Source organism: Neltuma alba, unplaced genomic scaffold, assembly GCF_004799145.2.
Source record: "Neltuma alba isolate B1F8T4 unplaced genomic scaffold, ASM479914v2 tig00003137_pilon, whole genome shotgun sequence".
NCBI lineage: Eukaryota > Viridiplantae > Streptophyta > Magnoliopsida > Fabales > Fabaceae > Neltuma > Neltuma alba.
Genome location: NW_021633155.1, coordinates 52,685 through 63,764, shown reverse-complemented (window position 1 = coordinate 63,764; position 11,080 = coordinate 52,685). Strand labels below are relative to the sequence as shown.

General features: G+C 34.3%; 1 pseudogene; it reads left to right on the top strand.

Annotated features, from left to right (window-relative positions):
• The first annotated feature begins 4,202 nt into the window (after nt 1–4,202).
• On the top strand, nt 4,203–8,274 carry LOC114740394 (probable E3 ubiquitin-protein ligase rbrA; annotated as a pseudogene).
• Nucleotides 8,275–11,080: the final 2,806 nt, after the last annotated feature.

The following is an 11,080-nucleotide window of genomic DNA, read 5'->3' as shown; positions in this document are numbered from 1 at the left end:
TTGTCATTTTCGACCCGGTTTTTTCACCCAAAAAAAAATTGAAAAAAAAGAGAGAGGAGTTTTTGGGGCAAAAAAGAAATTATAATTTTGAGATATTTAAAAATTATTTTAGAGAAAACTATTTTACAGGTACATATACTTTCACTCAATTTTTAATTTGGTACTTCTACTTTTTTTTCTTTTTTGAAAATCCTTCAACTTTACACGGTTAACACCGTTAGCCCCTATATTTTGAGAACCACGCTGAAGGGCCAACGGAAAAATAGATGGTGTTAAAATTAGAGATCTTCATCAGAAGTGAACGCAATAGGGGGAAGGCGACTTGTTTGTGGAGGAATTCGATTTGCTTTGATGGATTCGATTTCGAAGAGGGCTTCTTCGTTTTGCTTGGATTGAATCGACTTCTACAAATAAATTTTCTTATCCATTAGCCACAGCTATTCATCTTCTCCCTTCGCCAGAAAAATGTTTTGGACTGATCGAACTCCTTGCAATGGAATAGCGACCATGCGTCTTTGATAGTGTGCTTGCCTACAATGCTCAACTAAGAGAGAAGATGACCTTGTTTCAGAACTGATCGTGCGCATTTGTGGGTCTCAATTTTTCCCTCCCTTTTGTATTTTAACGCCGTCTATTTTTTCGTTGGTCCTTGAGTGTAGTTTTCAAAATATAGGAGCTAACGGTGTTAACCGTGTAAAGTTGAAGGATTTTCAAAAAAGAAAAAAAAGTAAAGGTATCAAATTAAAAATTGAGTGAAACTATAGGTACCTGTAAAATGGTTTTCCCATTATTTTAAAAGCCTCTTCAGTTAAGTTTATTCCTGACGTTCCTTGAAATAAAGGGTTATCGAAGGAGTACTGGCCTTTGGATTAGTTCTTCATTCTTGACAGAAAATAATCCCAGCGCTGAAACATAGTCCTTAATTGTTAATAAAACAAAATAAAATAAAAACAATTATCATATGAACAGACGAAGGACAACCAGAGTTATGTCTGGCACTTTTCAGATTTTAAATATGTTTGTGGGAAATTGTCGATGCAATATTTTGAAGCTTTTCAGCAGAAGTCTGTATTTATCTTGGCTTCCACATTTATATTGTAGTTTAAATTTATAATGTTCAAATTAGTAGCATTAAGCAATTCTGTTTAGTTCATGTATCATTAAATTTTAAGGAGAATTACTAAGATGTTCTAAAAAAATAAATTTAATTATTAAAATGTCTTAATAACAAGTGATCAATCTAAACTTATTGTCATTCCCTGCTCTGAAATTTGTCACTGCTTACTCTTCATTTGTCAATTGATTTTAAGGTAATTAAATCCTTTTCTTGGGACCTAATTATAATTCTTCCTAAATTTTATTAAACTCAGCTCAAACCTCTAAACCAAAGTTTGCTTTACATAAAATATACGTAAGCTGATTTATCCATTTGCCCTTTTCAACTGTTTTTTTTTTTCATAATACAAGTGAAGCATTGGTCTGTTTGGGGGGAAAAAAAGAATTGGGCCTACACTTTGTCAAGAAAACATTGGGCCAGCAGATGTTGGCCCAATATGAAAAAGGGTGGTGTGAAATATAATTAACCAAAACTGTTAGCATCGGGGTTTGCAGGGCTTGCCTGGAGAAGAATGCTACCAATGATTTTCCAGCTTCCACTCAGTGGCATCGGAATTGTTTTCAATGGAGTACAGAATAAGCAAAAGGTGCGCTTTTTTTTTTTTTGGCAAGAAATTAAAGGTCAATATTCATTATTACAGATAAAATGATGAGCACAGCAAAAAAACTTTTTTAGCAAAAAAAAAAAAAAGTAAAAAAAAATTCAAAATAATTTTAGAAAAAACCCACACTCCCACATTGGGTCAATTTGTAGAGCTTCTCTTTTTTTTTTTGGGGGGGGGGGGGGGAACTCCTAAAGCTTGCGTAAAAGTAAAGAATAGGTATAATAAAAACACAAGAAGAAAAAATTGCGGCGGTTTGTTGTAAAATTTATTGTTCAAAAGCACTTGAAATTTATTTTTAATTTTATGGAAAACAGAAGACATTTGCATGTAGTCGATGAGAGTTATGTCGTTTAGGAACCTAGATTTTAGGTATTTTTGGATAATAAATTTTACAACTACGAATTTTTTAACAATTTTTAAAAAAAAGAGAATTGGAAGCTTCCGAATATTATATCCCTCTCCTTCTCAATCTCGCGCAATTTATACAGCATGCCATAAAACAGACCCATTTTCTCCATCGTGGTAAGTGTGTCTAGAAAATAAGTTGTTTGTTGTGAGTGAACATGATTCTTTTTACCCTTTTCGTTTAATATTCCAATTATGGTACATAAATTAAAGGAAATTTTGATAAGGTGAGCCAAGCCAAACTTCCCAGGTCACTGGTGATTTTTTTTTTGAGACAAGATGCTTAAATATTCTAAAACTATTTATAAAGAGCACTTAATATTATAATTTTTTTTTGTTTTATATCCTTTGAAAGTTATTTTCATAGCAAAAGTACTATGATCGTTATTCGCTATTAAGTTTGACCATTAAATTATATATTTGATTAGTGTTTTTTAAATGTTAAACTTAACAACGAATAACAACTTAAGACAGCAATGTTACAAAATAAAATTTTTAGAACATATAAGAGTTAAAAAAAAACTTTCAAGATGCTCCCTCATAAGTACTTCTCATATATTTAAATACCTTATTTCTTTTCAAATCAACCCCCATCTTCCTCTCGGTAGTGTATAAATTAATGATGTAATAGTTAATATTTCTCCGATCCTAAATATAAAATTTTTTTATAGCATAAATTACATTAAAAAATCTTATATTTAAAATCAGAGAAGAGTATTATATTTATTAGATAGAAGTTAGGAAAATGTGAGTCCTAAGTTCGTCAAACGGTCTCAGCTACCATGGACACCCATGTGAATAGCTGCACCTATTTCCTCTATCTTACGCATTGTTTTTTCCGGCTGATCTTTTGAAAGGCAATCATTGGCTCTCTTTATTACATATAGATCTTTATTTTTAATTTATAAGCTTGGCAAAAAAAAAAAATTAATTCATAAGCATCTAAAATAGATAATGGGATTGTATTAAAAAAAAATAATGGGATGCCAATTCGGCCAGATCATTTTTCAACTTCTTGTAATCATATGACACTTATTTTAATAAAAAGATTATTTTAACAATAACGTAATACTCCGTCTTAATATAAGAATAAAATAATTAATATATAAAAGTTAAAAATTAATTTTTTATTCAAATGTGTGTCTTGATTTTTTAAAAAATATTTTTCAATAATTTCTATTAGAAAAGCAGAGGAATACTAGAACAACATTTTTCAAAAAACTTTATTTACTAATTTATTATTCTGCTTTTTTTTTTTGGGACCGGAATTATTCTGCTTGATTACTTCACTCATTCCCAACCATTTTCACGCCACCAAACGCGACGTTAATCTTTTTCATTATTTTCCTTTGGCAGTATCTTAGGCTTAATTTTCTAAGATCAGGCTGGTCAAAAAAAAAAAAATTTTCTAAGATCAGCACAAAAATGACTAAATTTTCTAAGAAAGGAAGGGAATAGGCAGATTTGTTGTCTATCGATTAGGGTTTTATTCCTTTGCAGTGTTCAGAGCTTCGGAGAATATTAAGATTCACTTCCAATCCAATTTCCCACCAGATATTCGGTTCTTTTTGGTACCCTACTCCCCCCCCCCCCAAGTATTTTAATTCTCTAGTTATGTCTCGTATTCTATGAAGTTAATGACGTTTGTGGGGCTGATTTTTGTTAGTTTCCTCTTCCAAAAATTCGTGTTTTGGGTTTCAGAGTCCCCTCTTTCTCTTGCCCTTTTTGGGTAAACAATTCGTTTTAGGTAGGAAGATGGGATTAGAATTGCATTGTGTAAAATTTGATTGTCAATTTTGGATTTTATTTCTTCCGCGAAATTTCTTTAATTTTTCGACGAATTTTGTCAGTGCAGGTTCCGTGTTTGAACAAATTCCCTGGTGGGTCTCCGAGGGTTGACTGAACATTTTCTGATATTGATGAGCTAATCGTCTTTCTTAAGATCCATTCGTGGATGTATTCTGCTAAGATTCTGTTATAATTACTGCTTAAAGTCTTGTAGTTTGAGGATCCTGGTAATTTTATTGGGGGGAATAATGGAGGATCAGGCGGGTTAGGGGGTGGAGCATCTGTAATATCGGAAGGGAAGAAGAAGAAGATGAATTTTGCAGTTGTTGTGTGAAGAAGAAGAAGAAGAATTATGGAAAGAATCTGAGCAGCCGGTGGTGGAAAAATCGAAGGAGGACTGTGATGAATCTTCAGTAAAAATGTTCTTCAAGGGCTTGTCTATAGCTGGTGTCGAAAATTCCACTTCGGGGTATTCTGGAATTGGAGTGGTCATGGAAAGACCATCTGGTCTTCCAGCTATCCAGGTGCAGAAAAAACTCGATTTTTATGCAGAAAAGCTATTAGCTGAATACTTGGCTCTCATCGATGGCTTGCTGGAAGCTATGCAGAATAACATCCACCGGGTTTACGCTTTTACAGATTCTGAGTTATTGTACGATCAGGTTAGAAATTCCAAATATAGAATCGACATTTCCATTTTTTATATAAATTGATGAAGATCCAGGTGAATATAGTGAATATGGGGTGTCAAAATTCGTTTGCGCTAAAATTTTTTGTAGTCTTTAGGCATGCCTTTTGAAATACTTTCTTGTATTGGTTTTCCACCATGTGAGGCGGGTTTTTAGAGTTCTTTATATGTACTTCTCATCCACTCTTTGGATAAAAATTTGTGAAAAGCACTCTACTTATTTATCCCAACTCTCTGGGATGTGCAAAAAGCACCATTTTGTATTTTCTTAATTTCTGTAGCATGCCATGTCTACTTTTGAGTATCCACGCTGTTTTTTTTTTTTTTGGGTCACCCCCCCCCCAAAAACCCCCGGCGGGGGTTTTTTTTCCCCCCAGTTTTTGCTTCGTCAGTATGCACCATGTAGAGAGATTTTAGGTTGTATATGCCTGCAGCCCATATATCATTCGGTTTCAATAATAAGGGTTGGCTTTGCTTATTTATCATGCATATATCAGCCTCCTTGAGCACAATGGGTGTACTTTTACAACGAAGGTTGAGCTCAGCTGACTGTGTAAACCCGTATTATAACTGCTTTTCAAGATTGGGTTTATCAACACTGAGATTAAAGCTTCTCTGATGTTTGCCACTAGTCTTTAATGCTTCATCTGATGTTTGTATTTGTGTCTGTTTTTTAACTGCTTTTTTATGGCAAAAACAATCTTGGCAGATAACATTTGAGAAGAATCTTGAAATGCCACTTTTGAAAGCACTGAGAGAGAGGGCTCTGGAGCATGCTAATAATTTTGAATCATTTGTCCTTAATCTTGTTCCCAGCATTGATCTTGAGAAACCGCTGCAATTAGCTAAAGTAGCTATTGGCCTTGTCTCTCTTCCTATAGATGGTGGGAAAGTGCTTGAAAGCTGTTCTATTTGTTGTGAGGACAAGCCATTGGCAATAATGATCGCCATGAAATGTTCGCACAAGTTTTGTTCGCATTGTTTGAGAGCTTATGTTGATGGAAAGGTACAGTCTTGTCAAGTACCTATAAGATGCCCTCAACCAAGATGCAAATATTACGTCTCTACTGCAGAATGCAGGTCTTTTCTTCCATTGACCTCTTTTGAATCTTTGGAGAAAGCCCTTGCAGAAGCAAATGTGTCAGATAGAATTTACTGCCCATTTCCAAATTGTTCTGTTCTCCTTGACCCTCGTGAATGTTTATCAGCTAGGGCAAGTTCATCTAGCCAATCAGACAATTCTTGTGTTGAGTGTCCTGTTTGTGAGAGGTTTATCTGTGTGGACTGCGAGGTTCCTTGGCATTCTTCTATGAGCTGTGAAGAGTACCAGAATTTACCGGAGGAGGAAAGAGATGCTTCTGACATTACCTTGCATCGCCTAGCTCAAAATAAACGATGGAAGCGTTGTCAGCAGTGTCGTCGGATGATTGAACTTACTCATGGTTGTTATCACATGACATGCTGGTAAGATATTCAACTGCTTTCTGGTTCTATAGAAAGTAGAAATTTCATTTAGTGGCTTATTTATTGCATGTGTGAAGCATGTGTCTGCTTTCAATTTGTTCCTTCCCCTGCAGTCTTTTAATGTTCAGTTTGTTCTGTGAATCCTCTGCTGCTTGCTTGTGTCAGTTACACTGTCTCCTGAGTTTGTTGCAAAGAAGGGATGGTAGTAAAGGATATGTGTGAATCAAATATCTGTTTGGTTTGATGTTTTATGTTTTTCTAACTCAACAAAAAAGCTCAAGATATCACGATATATGAGCGGGATGTTTCTGGATGGCGATACAGTTATGGCTTTCTGTCACAAAGTTATCCTGATTGTACACAAGGGTCTAGAAAGTAGGTCTTTAGTAGGATGTTAAGCTGAGTCATAATATCTGGATAGGTACTTGGTGGTGGTGGTCTTTTAATATGTTGAACCTGGGTGATCTTTCTGGCCTTTTTAAATTGTCTTGATGTTTAACCAAAGCATTTTATGCATGACTATCCCTTAGACAGTGACAAGATTTTTGGGAAGTCTGGGACTTTTAAAATATTTGTTCCCTGTAAATTGTTGTAGTATCTTAAAGAATATGGGACGCTTTTGTAAACTTCGAAAATTGGACCAGACTTGTGTTCCATTCTGAGGTAGATCTTGAATTAGATGGACATTCCCTTTTTATGAATTTAATAACATGGATTAAAAATTCATGGTCCTTCTTTATGGTATTCCTTTTCACTTTTAGTTAATTATTTAATGGAGGAAAAACATTGGGAAGTATGGTTATCAAAAATGGTCTGAGAGGAATGAAAATCTTTCAAGTTTCAATACAAAGGCACAGCTAGAAGATGATCTGCTGTGATATAGTTGATAAGATGTAAGTCCTATTTGTCTGAGAAGCAGGAATTATGGGAGTAACTTAATCGTGAAGAAATGGGTAGCCAAATAAAAATTTGTCTGAGAAGCAAGAATTATGGGAGTAACTTGATCGTGAAGAAATGGGTAGTCTAATGAAAAATGCTCCTTCTACTTTGCACTGTAACATATGCTTTTGTGAAATTTAAGATGGCCTGTAATTCAGAACTTTAATGGTGTATTTTTCTTCGCCTGTTCTGCAACCTTTTATTTTGTTTTATTTTATTTTTAAAATTAATTCTCTGTTGTCTTCATTTCAGGTGTGGTCATGAGTTCTGCTATTCCTGTGGAGCGGAATACAGGGATGGCCAACAGACGTGTCAGTGTGTGTTTTGGGATGAAAACAACTCTGAAGACTCAGTGACTCACTCTCTTCAAGAATCAGAACAATGGGCATGGGAGACTTTTAATTCTCTCCCCATGATCATGGATGCATACTCAGACCAAGAACGTTCACAGCTTGCACTTATACAACGATTCCTTGCCGGGGGTTTCAGTCTGAGTGACCATCATCCTTGCCAATCCCCTCCCCGTTGTACAGACTCCTATGGTGACGCCATGAAGGATCTACATCAGCTTCCGTGGCTCGAGCGATTTGTCTCTGTGATAAGTGACAACTACTATGAAGACTATATTCAGTAAAACAACATCACCATCTTAGACTGCCAAATAGATTTAGTCCAAAAATGGTCCTCCCTAGAAGAGGTCATCTCAATGTGGTCTCCTCACTTTTCCAAGACAACATAAATCCTAAACTAGTCCTCCCCACTTTGATAACGTCTCAATCGTATGAGTGGCTTGGATTAGTAATGATGAAGTGTGATTGTTCACTGCCTATTTGGTATTATTTTCACTTAGAAATACCTTAAATACATGCTTTTAGGCTTAATAGAGGCTGCACATGGATTTCTTTAGTCAGTGACAGATAGCACATTGTTCTGTATGATTCAACACTGCCATTCATTGTTCGAGTCACTTGCACTGCTGGTTTTGGGAGCCAGGAGTAGATTGAGAAACTCGATGTGGAGGATCAAATTGAGAAAGACCTTGCTGTGGAGAAAAAAATAATTTGCCCAGCAACCCCAAAGGTGGATAGAGTTTCTCGCTCTATATCAGAAATAGCGATTCACATTTCTTTCATGTTACTTGTGTTTGTGTTACTGTAATGTTTATCCTTGGATGTTACATGGCAAAGACCATTCATGATAATTCTCTTTATGGAGAGTAAAAGAAAGAAAAAAAAATTGAATGTGAAATCCAGTGATTTGCCTGTGTTAGTCCTGTTGCTCATTTGAAAGAGATGTATGATATTTTCTGAGCATTTCGTTGTTAGAATGCTAGTTGTTAGGTGCCTAGGCTAGAAGGTGTTATGATATGAGCTGTTTCTTTTCCATTTTTGCCCAAATGAATAACTGCATTCTATTCAGTTTAATCAATATTGTGTGCTTTGGAAAACATGGTATTCGGGGAACATCTTTTGACCTTATTTTGGATAACATGATTTTGGGTCAGCATGAAATAGTCATTTTTGTCGTGGAATTCTTGCGTAATTTATTTACTTAATTATTAAATATCGAGTCATTTTTAGCACCTTTAATCTTGGACAAGGGTAAAAATTCAGACTTAAGAAATATTTAATGCTGACATGCTATTTCGAGAATTCATTGTTGTTTAAAGCTGTTGTTGATGTTTCTTCAATTTCTTTTTGGTACATCAAAATCTTCGATTGATTTGCCATCTTTCATGTTCTTGTGTTTGCTACTTTAAGCTCCAATTAAAAAACGAGCCCAAGTCCAAAAGAGCAATTGCGTCCTCTGGAAAAAGGCCCAAAGCAAAAATAAAACTCTGGCCCATCAGATTCTTGCAAACCCAAAAAATTGTTTAAAAAAATTTAAAATTGCCTAAATTACTAAAACCATGACGCTTCAACTTAATGTATTAAATCCTACTTCCAGTTTTTAATATAAGATCTTGTTTATTTTTTATTTTGGTTCTAAATATAAGACCTCAATTTATTTTGGCTCTTAAATTTATACAATTTTTTTTAAGATAGTACTTCTAATAATTGTATTTTTAACTAACACACTTGATTGGTAAGGATATTTTAAAAAAGACCACCTATTTATTACAAATAACTAGCTTAACTTCTTTTCTTAATCTTTTTAAATTAGTCAACTAGCTCTTATAATTATGAGTGAATGTAGTATTAAAATTTGTTCATAATGTATTCGGTTGTTCGGAAACAAAATAAGTCAGAGTCAGTGAACAACTTAGGTTAAAATAAAAAATCTTGAACCTGAAAAATTACACAAAGGTAATATCATATATCTGTCATCCCTGGCTAATAAACTTCTTGTTTCTTTTTTTTTTTTTTTGGTGTGTGCGCGTGTGGAGCATCTCAGGTTAATAAACTTCAAGAGTGCTAGGGGGAGGGGACGACGAAGGCATGAATCAAAATGAGTTGGGATGCACAGAAGCGCGGGGCAACAACCATATACTTACCATAGCAAATTAAACATGAATTCTATGCATTACATAGAGTTCGATGAATAAATTATAACTTAAAATAAATCATAATTTTAGACACGCCTACTACTCCTTCTTATTTTTAAAATAAGACTTAGATAAACAACTAATTTGTACAGATTAAGATAATTAGTTAAATTTATTATTTGTAAAAATGTGTGTTAATTTTCTTAAACATATTCTCTTTAATTATTTGTATTAAAACTACCTTTTAATGAAAATATTTTAATGTGTACAATCTGGATGAATAGTTATATACATATAGAGAGAGAGAGAGAGCAGGATAAGGTGCTTAAATATCCTGGAAGTATACATAAACCTGTAAGTTTTTTTTTCTTTTATATACCTTGAAAGTTTATCTTCTTAGCAAAAATATCATGATTGTTATCTGCCGTTAAATTTGACTAATACTTTTAATAATCAAACTTAACAGCGAATAATAATTCAAGGCAAAATGCAATGAAATAAAAATTCTAAGGCATACAAGAGCCAAAAAAAAAATATTTCAGGTGCTAGTGTTTCTTCATATTTACTTTCTAAATATTTAAGCACTTTATCCGTGTGTGTGTAAAATACAAAGTGAATTGAAATGTAATATTTAACACCAAATATAACTTGTAATCTCGCTCCTATACATATACTACTATTTGGGGGAAGCATTGAAGTGAGTTAGGCCAGTTATAATGTTGTGTGGGAGTTGTACGTGAGGCAGTGACTTTGTTTGGTGGGTTTCCAAGGGAAAAAGAGCCTTAAAGTAGTGGGAGGCATGAGGGCGGCAATTTGGTAATGGTGGGTGTCATCAATTTATAATTAATTGCAGTGTAATGTGTACTCAAAAGTAATCTCTCTTAGTTACCCTTTTATTTGGCTAATTTGTCTCAATTCATCTGCTTGTCAATCTCATTGGATGGGTGGTTTAGGGGTAAATTAAAAAGTAGAGAGAGAGAAAGTAAAAGGGAGCATGTGAGATGGAGTAGAGTGGGAGAATTGAATTGAATTGGATGGTTTGGTTGGTAGTACTTACGTGAGAAAAAAAGAGTGTCTTTTTCCCCTTTTGCAAAAAGAAAAAGGCCATTTATGCTCACATGAAACCTTGCCGGTGCTACTGCACTCCAACCCAATTTGAATCAAAAGCTATTTTGAATTACTAACAAGGGTTGTGTCTAGTAAAAGAGGTTAGTCCCTCACAACATAGCGAACCAAGGTTTAAATTCCCGTTGAAAGAGGTGCCTACATTTAATGCTTGACAGTGTCTCGAATATGATTACTTCTAATAAGAGGATACTTATACTTTAACAAAAAAAAAAAGCTATTTTGAATTCCCTGAAGAAAAATAAAAGCAAAGCATTATTGTGAAACACAAGTACACCCCCCTCATCACTTATTACACATGCCTTCTCTTTTTTCTTTTCTTTTTCCCCATTCTGCTGCACTATGTATCTTCCTAGTTTTTCTCTCTATATCATATTAAAGATTGTTTGCTAAGGTAATAACACATAAAATGTGGGGCCACTGAACCCATATTATCATTATATCTTAAGGGAAACACTCTCACAA